Genomic DNA, 14,485 nt, shown 5'->3' on the forward strand with positions numbered 1-14,485 from the left:
AGCACCTGGGGAGTTCGGGCACAGGGGGCTGCTTCCTGGATTCCCACTGTGTGCTCAAAATGGTGCTCTGCAAGATCAGCGTTTACTATGAGTGGAGGCAATTTTGAGGCAGTTGCCATTACACATTTGGTAGAATTAAAGGCTGTCTGACTTAATCTTACCGCAGTTAGTGTATTAGTACTACTAAATCTGGTGAGGAGAATTATTTTCCATTAGTTAAGCTCAAGAAAGGATAAAAAATTTGGGTCAAAATTATAACCAGATTATGATCAAATTTTCCAAGCAAAATACACAAAGGAACTGCTATGGTTCAAGAGAGAATAATGCTCTTCATACGGCCTTGTACTGTTTTGTGAACTGCATCATGAAAAATCCTAAACTTAACAATAATCTTCACAAGCCAACTCATTGAAATGGGAATTTGGCCAATAAGAATTTAATTTCACACCAATGAAACTTCAGATTTTAGATTTATTTAGGGCCATTTGCACATGTTTATAGAATATTTAGTTTGCTCTAGAAGATGACAAGACAGCTCTCCCCAGTGAGACCCTGGCCTAAGTATATTTGCTTTACTTATATAGCAAGAAGATAACATTAAACATGGAAGCTTTTGATTTGTGGCACTGAATGACGATCTACACTGGGCATCCTTCAAAAGCTACAATTAAGGATCCACCTAGCTTCTCAGCAATACAAGCCCGATTGAGGTCTTCTGGCCCATTTGCTTGACATTCGTGTTTTATGCCTTGAAATTTCTTTTTGATTGCATCCTTGGAGCTCGCATAGATCATTTTACTTTTCAGAGGTGCTAGTTCTGGTGCCCACAAAAAAAACATCAACTCCTCCTTTCTGGATTCCTTGGTTTCAAAGCTTGCATCATACAAAGCATAGCGACAATCTTTTTCAGGAAGCATTCCCACAGAATGCTTGAAGGGATCGGTTGTGGTCACCCCTACATCTCCAACTAAGATCTCTTTGCCTTCTTCTACAATGATGCACTTTTTGTCTGCACTGAGACAAAAGATGACAGCCTTCTTCCTTTTCTCGATTTCTTCTGGTGTAGAGCACTTCCGAACTTTCATGTCATAAAAAATGCGACGCACTTCATCGGCCACTTGCACTCCCGAGGCCATCTTCGCCGCGCGGTCGCACGGAAGCGGGGACTGGAGCGGATGGGCGCCGAGTCTGCGGAGCGTCGTCCTCACGGAAGCGGGGCCGAGCGAGCCTGTTACTTTCGATAGGTGATATTACCTGTAAGGAAAATTATTTATGAATAATATCAGAGTCACTAAATTTAGTATTTTTATCTTGTTTTGTGTCACATACTATTATCTTTTCCTATAAAGCCTGAACATATTTCAGAACTTGAAATAGCTGATACAGAAAGACATTGCTTGATGTGTAGGTCATTAAGGGATGTTACACTCACACCTGAGTCCTTCGTAAACTTTCTTTTCACAATCACCCTTAGTGAAAGAAACCCTTGCTTAACCCTCAAGTGCTGAATGTTTCCTTCAGCTTTGAGTCATATTTTAACTCATGCCATTGAAATGGGAATGGCTTTCCTTGCTGCCTTGAACCCGCAGAATGTGCCTTTCAGACTTGCTTACCCAGCCTCTCTAACCCTCAGGGCTAATGACTTCACCTTCCTGCTCTGTGACCCTTTTTCTCCTGACAAATGTAACTACTTCTAGAGAAGCTCTGCTCGCTGTAAGAAGGCAGCACACCTGCCACTTTCAGACTGACCTCCTGAGCTCAAGAATAAAAGCTTTCTGTCTCTGCTCCTCTTTATTTCAGAATTCTTCAAAAAACTACTTCAATAAGGAGTTGTTGTTCTTGCTTTATACCAAGTTTACTGAAAACTTACTGAAAGCATTGTATGATGCCTCTGATTAAAAATAGCTAACTTCACTATTTATAAGAAGTTCTAACCTATTTAAGGCAGCTTCACATAGAAGTTGAGATCTTAAAAATAATTGCTTAATTTTTTTCCTTACTAAATTACTTACTAGGCTTCTTCTACTGTATTGCAAAAATTCAACAAGATTTCACAGTTGGAACACAGAGGGAACATATTTTATTATTTCACAGTCACCAATCAGTTGTACATTTCTAGCTTGAATTTATGTGTCAGCAGAGCAGAGTTAAATGTTTGCAGACTACAGGAGAAGATATATTTTATATCTTGACTTGGCCATTTATTTACTGTGTATGAGAGCTTCATATATATTTTTGACTCTCAATTTCCTTTTCTATAGAAGTTGTAAAAATACCTAATTCATGAATTAAATATTTGTGGATGTAATTAGATATTCTCATAATGGTAGCAATGTTAATAAAAAATAAACCAATAAGTAATAAATTGTTAAAAGGGGGGAGGTTGGGCACTACATATCTCCCATCTCAAATTCATATTACTCTTATTTTGTTCAGAAGCAAACAGAGAAGTATAGGAAAGGCAGCACTCTGAATTTGATAACACAATTTTCTTTTAAAAGAAGTATGACATCATAAAAGATTATACACATGTAAATACAGGTTCTTAACTAAGACTTTTCTTAAATAGTATGCAGGTTACAGGAGGATAACTCTGTTCTGGGCTAACTGGATTATTGTACAAGTGTTCCTATATATCAAATTGTAAAAACAAAATGATTTTTTAATCTTTTCTACAAAGTCTTAAAGACTTTGAAGATATATTTTGAAAATTAATATATTAATTTATCTATTGGTTGAGACATCCTTGTAATATTTATTTATAATATCTAACTTAAAAGATATTTTAGGGTGAATTATGTGCAAGCAGTTGTCTGGAAGCTGTGGAACTCAATTACAAACAATGCTTATATGATTTTCATGATATGCTATGAGAAAGTCCTAGAATTACACCTGAAGTATAAGGGGTCATTTGCACAATTTATTTTTATGACACTTATTCACTACATACTACTGACTGCATCTAGTAGAGTGCTCAGTAAAGAGAAAATAATATGAAATAATTATTAAATTTAATTAATTTGTAATAATACACATAAACCATTGTTTATAGTCTTTTTATGTAAAACACACCCCATCAGAATTAGATCTGTTTAAGTATAAATTTACATTAGCATTCTGCTTACTGAAACTCTGGTCAGTGTACACAGCTGCTCCTGCCCCTACTCCATCTGGTGCTGCAACCAGCTCACTCTTTGCTTCCATGAACAGCTCTGAATTCTGCTAAAACTGCTTGAACTGAGTTTATTTCAATGAATGCAAAAGAAGAGATTTGTCTCATTGGCTGAGAGCCTTTTATATTTATACATATATTTTTTTGTCATAGTCCTCTTGACAGTTTCTCTCAAAAATCAACTAAGCAGTGAAGTGCAGGTGATTCTTGGAAGGAAGGGAAGGAAGAGAGAAAAAAAGAGTTAATAACAACAAAGTCTCAAAAGTTAATTTTATTACTGACACTGGAATGGACACGTCAAGATTTCTGATAAGGGTCCACTGATGCTTTACCTGGGAGCAAGGATGAGCAGGCATAGTTGGTAGAGACGACCGATGTCCTGTCTGGAAGCTTTCTATTGTACCAAGAGCTTTCATGTTAAGTTTTATATCCATATGGGAGTCTCCAATGGCATCATAGAAAACCCCGAGAGCCCAGGCTTTGGCACCAGTAGTAGCCAGTGCCCACAGGTAATTTCAAAGAGATAATTGGCTCTAGATGGTTAGGGAACAGGGCCCAATTAATATCTGTCCATGAACAGTGCTTGTCTATAAGATATATCAGTGTATTTAAACATAGAAAATTGTGTAGATTAAATGAATAATCAGAAAATCACAGCTCCCCTAATATTCCCAGTGCTCTTAAGGTGAAATGCCTGTGGATCTTAGTGACCAAGGAACAGAGAAGACCCAGACCCTGGCCTCAGCCCAGTCCCAGGACTGAGGTTTCCTGTTCATCCAGAGGGTTTTCCTCTCAGGAATGGAGTGATATTCATTAGTCAAAACAACTCATGGTATTGTAAGGAATGACAGTCTTTCTGAAATTATCCAAAGCTATGAACCTAGTGCCAAAGCTGAGTCCAGTGGCCTGTGAGCTGGATGATCCTCATCACGTTGCTTTATCTCTGATGACTCAGTAGCTCAACAGGTTAGCACATTAACGACAGTGTCCACCCTCATGTGCCATTTGAAGGTAGGACTAACTGGAATGTGTAACCGTTCGGACTAGTACCAGGCACAAAGTGCATACGTATTAGGAAGCACTACAATAGCTTTTCAGTCTTCACAATTATGGTATAGGTGGTTCATTTTTATTGTGTTAGGAAAGCAAAAAGGCTCAATATGTTTCTTAGAGGTGCTATGTACCATTCTGTTATTGATTTCCAGTTTAATTCAACTGTAATTAGATAACACACCCTTTTTTTTATTTCAAACTACTCAACACACTTGAATGCACTTTCTACACCATTAGGATTTAGTCACCTATACTGTTCAAAACTTTTATACCTTTGCTGATGACTATCTCATGATGATTACATTGGCTGAATTGTTTCTACATATCCAGGTATAATTTTAGTTACATTGTGTTATACTTTATGATATAACATGTTAGGCATTATATATTTGGAAGCCATGACAATAGGTGAATAAAAATTTAGCATTGTTTGTATATCATGATGCAAAATAACCTTAATATTGAGCCATACATATTGCCTTCAGGTGTACACTGTTTAATAAGAATGTAGCCTTTGACGTTTTCAATTGTCTGTACCCCAGAAAATCATGTTCTTAAAGCTAATCCATTCCTCGGTGTGTAAACCTGCTGTAAATAGGATATTTTGATTAGATTGCTTCAGTTCGGGCATGGTCCAATGTGAGTCTTAACCCTTTTAAAGGAAACCTTTATAAACAGGATGAATATGGAATTAAAGGAGAAAAACAACAGAATAAAAAAACTGGAAGGAATTAAACCTGGAAGAGAAGGGGGAGACCAGCGGCTGCTAGCATGTGTCTTGTTCATGACAGTGTCTAGGACTGCAGGCAGCCTGGCTTCCCGGAGAAAATATCTCTCAATACCTTGATTTGGACATTTTTCTCAGCCTCAAAACTGCAAGCTTGTGAACTAATAAATTTCTATTTTTAATGGCCAACCCCATTTTATGGTATCTGCCTGAGCAGTTTAGCAAACTAAAATGCAGCAGTATAGCCACAGCAGGTTTTGGTTTGTGTTTTATTTATATCTATATACCTATATCTATACCTATATTTATAGCTCTATCTCTATCATATATATCATATATCTATATACATATTATTTTAAATTTATTATCAATGCAAACAGTTTGAATACATTTCAAATAGTCCTTCTTATCCACAGAAAGGTCCTGTGTATACTTTGTCTTATATTGGTAAATAATGTGAAATGGTATCAATACCTTCAATGCAGTTTCTTCACATGGTGTAGGTTCACCTCTGCCATCAGAATGCAAGATTTAAAGCTGGGAGAATCTTTATTGATATCTCATCCCTCCAAGTGTCAACACTCTCAATAAATCTATTTATTTGATCATTGCTCTGCACTGCCCTCAGTTAGGCATTCATATTTTCTAGAGTTTATAGTGATTATATGAATGAGAGTTGGTTCTATAGTAATATACCAACCTCCAGAAATAGAATGGTTGTTTTTGTTTTGTTTTGGAGATGCTTCCTATCAGATTAAAGATAATGCATTTAAATTCCCCTCCCACCCCCACCCCCCCATGGCTCCCTCTTCTGCCTGCTCACCTTCTCTTTTTTAGGAAGCACCAGGATGGAACCCAGGACCTCGCATGTGAGAGTCCAGTGCCCATCTACTTGAAGCACATCTTCCCCATCCTTCACTTTTAATTTTATGAACGTTTTTAGCTTGAATAAGTTTGATGCTTATTGTTTCTCCTACAATGTTAATATTTTACGTTTTATCCTTTATTTATTCCGTTGTAACCCCACTCCAAGGGTCTTAAAAGAGATATAACAGCCATGTACAGAATCTCACTTCGAGAAAGAAACCAAAATAAAATAAAGGATCAAAATAACTGACCAGATCTAATCAACTGATAAAAAAAGAAATCGATGGCGGCGATGGGAGTGTTTTGTCAACTTTCCATTGAGATCATTAGAACAAGGCCCAAATTGGGGATCATACTTAATAAAATGGCCAGATGCTTTGGAAATCGCTGGGAGGTCACTGTCCTGGTTTGGCAAAGGCGGCTGGGGCGCGCACCTGCGCGGCGGCGGGCGGGCAGAGTCCCGGGAGCCACGTTCCTCGGGAGCAGAGGATCCTGGCGGGAGGAGCGGCTGGAGCGCAGCGCGGCCTCACTACCGCCGCCCCTGGCCGCGGCCCGCACTGCGCTGACACCCGCCGCGTGGTGCGGGCGACTGCTCAGCTGCTCTCTGGCCCCGCAGAGCAATGGTTAATTAAAACAAAAAGCAAAAAAAAACAAAACAGAAAATCTCTATGAATAAATCTCAGGCATAGCGCGGTAAATGTGAAGTTGCTTATCCAAATACTTGAAGTTACGTGAAGATTTTGTAACACTAGGGAAAAGTGGTCCCTTCTAAGTGAAAGGAGTAGATAAAAAGACAGCGCCTACTGGGAGTTCATTTAAAACATGCTAGTAAAGATAGAGCAGTTAATAAACTGCTCTGAAAATTTGTGTTTTATTACCTCCTGAAGTTCTTTCAGATACCTGGAACGAAATCAAATATGGGAATCAGAAATAAATGTCATAAAGTCACATCTGTTTTTTGTTTCTTTTTTTTTTTTGCACAGAGAAGAAAATATTATTTCTTACCAAATGGATCAGGAATCTTACAGAAAGGGAGAAAATAAGTTATAAGATTTAATACTAGTTATAAAATTTGAATTACATTATCATCTAAATTTCTACGGATTTTGAATTATCATCTAAATTTCTACGGATTTGAGATCCTTCATATTTGTTTGAATATTGTCAATATTGCCTGTATTGGGTGTTAAAGGCAATACTGGAATTTGTTTGTGTGCTATGAATTGAATCTTACTCTTTAAATTACCTTTAAAATTCAGTAGGAGAAACAGTCTTTGGCATTATGTATCCAAAAAGACCTGCCACCTAATAAAACCATTAAGAATCTTAGAAAGTATTTAAATTGTTAGGGCAGACAGGTGTTTTTAAAATATCTGCTATTACTTGCTGCCCATTTTTTATATTCATTATAACATGTTTTAGTAATGAAAATTTTAAAAAATGAATTTTTATGTTCCATTTTTATTATTTAATAGAATTTAATAAAATAAGCAGTGAAATGCATGTTTTCATGGTCTGATTTCAAAAGATGGCAACCAAAAAACCAGAACTTGTAACAGCTCTCTAAAGAAATGAGCAGGTCACACACCCTCCCTGGCGAAATCAGCAATAGGACAAATGTACCCCAGGTTAGATTGTTTGCAGTAGAATAAAATTCCACCTAACTGTACTAATTATTTGTCTAGAGAATGATAATATAATGTTCATCTTCTGCTAACTGAATTGTCACATTTTTACGTTTTTAAAAGGTAAAAGTATCGTAAAGATATATCATTTATATTTTTACTAAAAAGCTTTCAGTAAATCAATAATTTTCTTTAAATTGCTAGTAATTTAGAAATGAAGGCATATAATATCTATTAAAAAGAAATGCATTGTCTGCATGCAATATCAATATATACATCTCCATTTATGTTTATCTATATCTATTGACCTACCTACCTAAGTATAGCACATATATATATTGTGGAATTCCTTAATGGTTAATCAAACACTGATAGATTCATTCATCAACAAATGACTGGTAGTTATATCTATAAAAATGGCACATACACCACTAGACAATGAGACCTCTCCTACTCAGCCCACTCCCTCTTAAGAACCCTCCCTTGTGTCCTTGGAAAAGGACTCTACTTCCCATTGGATTCTAGCAGCTGACTATAGCAGTTTTACCTGTAATTGTAAATGTCATATTAGCTTATTTCCATACATTTACTAGCTGTATGAGTCTGGGTCCTCTAGGGAAACAGAATCAGCAAGGGATATCTGTTGATAGTACAAAATTTATCAGAGTCTCTCACGCAGCCATGGGGATGCACAAGTCCAGGTTCCACAGGCAGACTGCAGCCAGGAGCTTTGATGAAAGTCCAGTGAAGGTACTTGATGAGTTCCGGGAGCTGTTGGCTGTCCAAAGACGAGCTGGGAAATTCTCTCTCAATGCTGGAATCTCTTCTCTTTTTAAGGGATTCAACTGATTGGGTTAAGTGTCACACACTGCTGATGGCAATCTCCCTTATTGATGTAATTATAACCAGCTATCTAGGATTTACCACTGCAGTAAAGTCAATGGTGACTAATGTTCACAGATGTCCCTGCACTACAGTCAACCCCGTGCTCCCCTGACCAAACAACTGGGCACAATTACCTGGCCAGGTTGACACAATAGCCTAACCACCACAGCCCACCCCTTGTCAACTCGGCAACCATACACATTACCTTAAAACTATACTTAGTCTCTACGTAAAAACAATAACAGACATGCATATATATATTTATATATAGATTTCCGCCTAACAATGTTCAATTCTCCTGTGTACAACCAGAAATGCATTAACTCCATACAGAATAGGTTGCAAGTTCTTGACATCCTCAAATGAAATGGATACAACTTGTTATATGATAAGGGGAAATTTTGGGGAAGAAGACAAAGAAATTCACTTTGTGTACATACACTATCATCATAATGAAACAAGGAAGAAAGATTCATGACCATTATAGTCCTCATTTCTGAAACCGGTCATGTGGCTGAAGTTCATATTTATCACTACCTTCTTTCACCACCCCTTCCATGTTTCCATTACCCTCAGCAAGCACTTCAGCTGGCTGTGGTTCTTTGCCTCGTGGGGTGACCCAAACTTGCATTCTGAAGATTGTGGGCCATTGTTAGTCCTGCTTGGATTGGGTCATTGCAGTTTTCCATTGGCTTTAATCATAGACATGGCAGGACTAGGAGATGCCCTAGAGGATCTCCTGTATTCCAGGCAAACTCTTCTTTACCCCCATTATGTAGATGCAGTCCTATTTCCCCTTGATAGTCAGGATCAATCATCCCAGCCAGTACAGTAATTCCCTTATTTGACTGTTGATTCAGAGATAAGAGGAGCCCAAAGTGGTCAGGTGGCAATTTTAACTTCCAGTTCAGTGGAATCATTGTTGTGTTCTCTGGTGCAGCACTCCTCCTTTTGGGAGTAAAACTCATAGACCAGCAGAGTCTAAGGTTGCAGGGACAGAAAGCAAAAATTTTCCTAGTGGGTCACTAGGGGTAATAGTGAGTGGTACCACTCCCATTTCCACCCCTTGATTCCTGGGCCCATAGATCCTTGTTATGGGAGAAATAACACTGTGGAGTGGACACTGATTTAAAGCATACACAGTCTCCTGGAGAACATTGCCCCAGCCCTGCAAGGTATTGCCACCTAGTTAGCACCATAATTGAGTCTTCAAAAGGCCATTCCACCATTCTATCAATCCAGCTGCTTCAGGGTGATGGAGAACATGGTAAGGCCAGTGAATTCCATGGGCATGTGCCTATTCCCACACATTATTTGCTGTGAAATGGGTTCCTTGATTGGAAGCAATGCTGTGTGGAATGCCATGGCAATAGATAAGACATTTGGTAAGTCCATGGATGGTAGTTTTGGAAGAAGCATTGCATGCAGGAAATGCAAACCCATATCCAGAGTATGTGTCTTTTCCAGTTAAAACAAATTTCTGCCCCTTCCATGGTGGAAGTGGTCCAATGTAGTCAATCTGCCACCAGGTAGCAGGCTGGTCACCTCAAGGAATGGCGCATATTAGGGGCTGAGTGTGGGTCTCTGCTGTTGGCAGATTGAGCACTCAGCAGTGGCTGTAGCCAAGTCAGCCTTGGTAAGGGGAAGTCCATGCTGCTGAGCCCATCCCTACTTCCACAGCCACTTTGTTCATGAACCCACTGAGCAATGACAGGAGTGACTGGGGAAAGAGGCTGAGCATTAGCTACAGAGTGGGCCACCTTATTCGCTTATTAAAATCTTTGCTGCTTTTACCCTCTGGTGAGCATTCATGTGGGACATAAAAATTTTCATGTTTTTTACCCACTCAAAAAGGTCAATCCACATACCTCTTCCCCAGACCTCCTTGTCACCGTTTTCCAATCAATTCCTACCAAATCCCTGACCATCCAGCCAGACTGTTGGCAACAGTCCATGAATCAGTGTACAAATGCACCTCTGGCCATTTCTTCCTCCAAGCAAAATGAACAACCAGGTACACTGCTTGAAGCTCTGCCCACTGGGAGGATTTGCCCTCACCACTATCCTTCAGGGATGTCCCAGAATGGGCCTGCAGTGCTGCAGCTGTCCACTTTGGATGGTACCTGTATACCAAGCAGAATCATCTGTAAACCAGGCCTAAGTTTTCTCTTCCTCAGTCAACTGATTGTAAGAGACTCCACAAGAGGCCAAAGCTGTGGGCTGGGAAAGAGAAGGTAACATGGCAGGGGTGGTGACTTCCTCGTGTAACTTACTACTGCCTGCAGGACCTGCTTGAGCCACTTTATTTTGGAGTGCTGTTGTGCATGCCCAACTTTATGGTTTGGTGGGTCACACAATACCCAGCTCATGATAGGCAACTCAGGTCTCATGGTAACCTGATGGCCCATGGTTAAGCATTCAGTCTCTACTAAGGCCCAGTAGCAGACCAAAAGCTGTTTCTCAAAAGGAAAGTAGTTATCTGCAGAGAATGGCATGGCTTAGCTCCAAAATCCTAAGGGTCTTCATTGTGATTCTCCTATAGGGACCGGCCAAAGGCTCCAGACAGCATCTTATTTATCACCGACGCTTCCAGCACCATTGCATCTGCTGGATCATATGGCACAAGTGGTAGTGCAGCTTGCACAGCAGCCTGGACCTGATGCAGAGCCTCTTCTTGTTCCAGTCTCCAATTGAAAGTAGCAGCTTTTCTGGTCACCTGGTAAATGGGTCTGAGTAGGTCATCCAAATGAGGAATGTGTTGTCTCCAAAATCCAAAGAGACCAACTAAGCGTTGTGCCTCTTTTTTGGTCATAGGGGGAGCCAGATGCAACAGCTTATCCTTCACTTTAGAAGGAATATCTTGACATGCCCCACACCACTGGACACCTAGAAATTTCACTGATGTGGAAGGACCTTATATTTTAGTTGGATTTATCTCTCATCCTGTCTCATGCAAATGCCTTACTAATAAGTCTAGAGTCTTTGCTACTTCTTGCTCACTAGATCCTATCAACATGATATCAATATAATGGGCAAATGTGATGGCTTGTGGGAGGGAGAGACAATCAAGATCCCTGTGGACAATATTATGACATAGGGCTGGAGAGTTGATATATCCCTGAGGCAGCACAGTGAATGTATACTGCTGGCCTTGCCAGTTGAAAGCAAACTGTTTCTGGTGGTACTTATTAATAGCAATTGAGAAAAAAAGCATTTGCCAAATCAATAGCTGCATACCAGGTACCAGGGAATGTGTTGATTTGCTCAATCAATGATACTACATCTGGGACTGTAGCTGCAATTGGAGTCACCACCTGGTTAAGTGTACAATAATCTACTGTCATCCTCCAAGATCCACCTGTTTTCTGTACAGGCCAAATAGGAGAATTGAATGGGGATGTGGTGGGAATCACCACCCCTGCATCCTTCAAATCCTTGATGGTGGCACTAATTTCTGCAATCCCTCCAGGAATCTGGTATTGCTTTTGGTTTACTATTTTGCCAGGCAGGGGCAGTTCTAGTGGCTTCCACTTGTCTTTTCCAACCATAATAGCCCTCACTCCACAAGTCAGGGATCCAAAGTGGGGGGATTCTGCCAGTTACTGAGTTTGTCTATTCCAATTGTGCATTCTGGAATGGGGGAAATAACCACAGAATGGGTCCAGGGATCCACTGGACCAACTGTGACTTGAGCTAAAACTCCATTAATCACCTGAGCTCCATAAGCCCCTACTCTAACTGGTGGACCACAGTGACATTTTGGGTCTCCTGGAATTAATGTCACTTCTGAGCCAGTGTCTAATAATCCCTGAAACGTCTGATCATTTCCTTTTCCCTAGTGCACAGTTACTCTGGTAAAAGGCCATAGATCTCCTTGGGGAAAGGTAGGAGGAAGATTAAGAGTATAAATTTTGGGCAGTTTAACAGGATCCTTCCCCAAGGAGACCCGACCTTCTCCTCATTCAAGGGGCTCTGGGTCTGTAAACTTTCTCAAGTCTGGGAGCTGATAAAGGGGCCTTGATTCTCTGCATCTGTAATTTGAATTAGAGTTTTGTTCACTCAACCCAGAACTCTTCCATTTATACAGATCCTGAAGAAATTTAATAGACTGCCCATCTATTTCACTGCTAGGAACCCCATGATGTATTAGCCAATGCCATAACTCTATATGACTCAGACTATTTTGAGTGCTTTTCTGAATCTTCCTTTCATTGAGGTAGGCACACCCATCTTCACTTTGGTGATTAACTGCTGATACTTGACTTTTACCAGATTGACATCCAATCATCCCTATGTTTATGGATTCTAATTCCACCACAACCCTCCCTACAGTAATTTCTGGACTACAGAGAAGAACAACCACAGAGCTCTTCAGGGAAGATGGAGTTACTCATACAAATTAATTCCTCACAGTCCTGGTTAAAGTTGTGTCCTCTGGACATTCCTGGGATAGGTAGGCATCTCTAATAGTAAATCCATTCTAGCATTCCAATCTCCTTAAACCTTTGAATTCCCTCTTCTACTGTGTACCAGGGCAAATCAGCTGTCTCAACCTCACTCATGCTAGTATCTTTTAGCCCATGTTTCAATCAGCCACCCAAACAAACTGTTAGAGCCCTTTCTAACCCCTTGAGCTACAGTGTTGAATCCAGAATTTCTGATTAGTGGGCCTGTGTCCATAAATTCAGCCTGACCCAACTTTATATTCCTTCCACCATATCTCATACTCTTAGTATCCATTCCCACACATATTCCCCTGATTTCTGTTGATATAAGTTGGAAAACTCATGCAGTTCTTCCAGAGTGTACCCTACTTCCTCATGGGTCACATTTTGTATTTCACATTTGGGGGATTGTTGTGATTTTTGTCTACTAATAAGTCTCAAAGACAAGAGAGGTAGTGGGAGTGGGTAAGGAGAAGGATTAGAAATGCCTTGCAATCTACTGACCTCAAGGCATTCCCTTGCATTTTCTTCTGGTCAGACCGAATTAATCTCTTCAGGCATGGGTTGTAAGGCAGTTTCCTCAGGACAGAATGGAGGCTTGGCAGTGCATGTGGGAGTTTGGCCGGTAGGTGCCTCAGGGCTGGGAGGAGGTCTGGACTCCCTGGGGCAGGCCAGAGGCTGGGCAGGGCAGGCTCCAGTTTGGCTGTTACCCATCTCAGGGCTGAAAGTTTCACTCTCTCTGGGGAAGACTGGAGGGCTGGATGATACAAAGTTGACAAAGTGTGACCTGGACAGAGCAGGACATGGCAGACTTATCTGGGAAAGTCTCAGTAGAATTCAGGGTTCCAGTGTCTCCATCAGTGTCATCATTATCCCAGATGTCTCCATCCCAAATCTCTGTATTCCACTCTATTCCAATATTGCCTTCACTTTTTTTGTCTTTATTTATTTTTTAATGTTACATTCAAAAAATATGAGGTCCCCATACACCCCCACCCCCTCAACCCACTCTTCCCATAACAACCTCCTCCATCATCACGGGACATTCATTGCACTTGGTGAATACATCTCTGAGCACTGCTGCACCACATGGTCAGTGGTCCACATTATAGTTTACACTCTCCCCCAGTCCACCTAGTGGGCCATGGGAGGACATACAATGTCCAGTAACTGTCCCCGCAGTACCACCCAGGTCAACTCCAAGTCCTGAAAATGTCCCCACATCACATCTCTTCTTCCCACTCCCTACCCTCAGCAGCTGCCATGGCCACTTTCTCCACATCAATGCTACATTTTCTTGATTACTAATCACAATAGTTCATGAATAGAATATCAGTAAGTCCACTCTAATCCATATTCTATTCCTCCATCCTGTGGACCCTGGAATGGTTGTGTCAACTCCACATCTATATCAAGAGGGGACTTAGACTCCACATGGAAGATGGATACAATTCTCCTGCTTTCAACTGTAGGCACTCTTGGCTCCCTGGTGTGGTGGTTGACCTTCTTCACCTCCATGTTAGCTGAGTGGGGTAAGTCCAATAAACCAGAGTGTAGGAGTTGCAAGTCTGTTGAGGCTCAGGGCCTGGCTATCACATGGACAGTCCAGAGATTCAGGTCCCCTGAGTATACACTAAACCCCAGCACCAACCACAGGTCCGGTAAAAGTAAGAGGAGAGGCTTGTGGACAAAGATCACATCTGAGTCCAAC

Source organism: Dasypus novemcinctus, chromosome 21 (assembly GCF_030445035.2).
Source record: "Dasypus novemcinctus isolate mDasNov1 chromosome 21, mDasNov1.1.hap2, whole genome shotgun sequence".
Taxonomy (NCBI): Eukaryota; Metazoa; Chordata; class Mammalia; order Cingulata; family Dasypodidae; genus Dasypus; species Dasypus novemcinctus.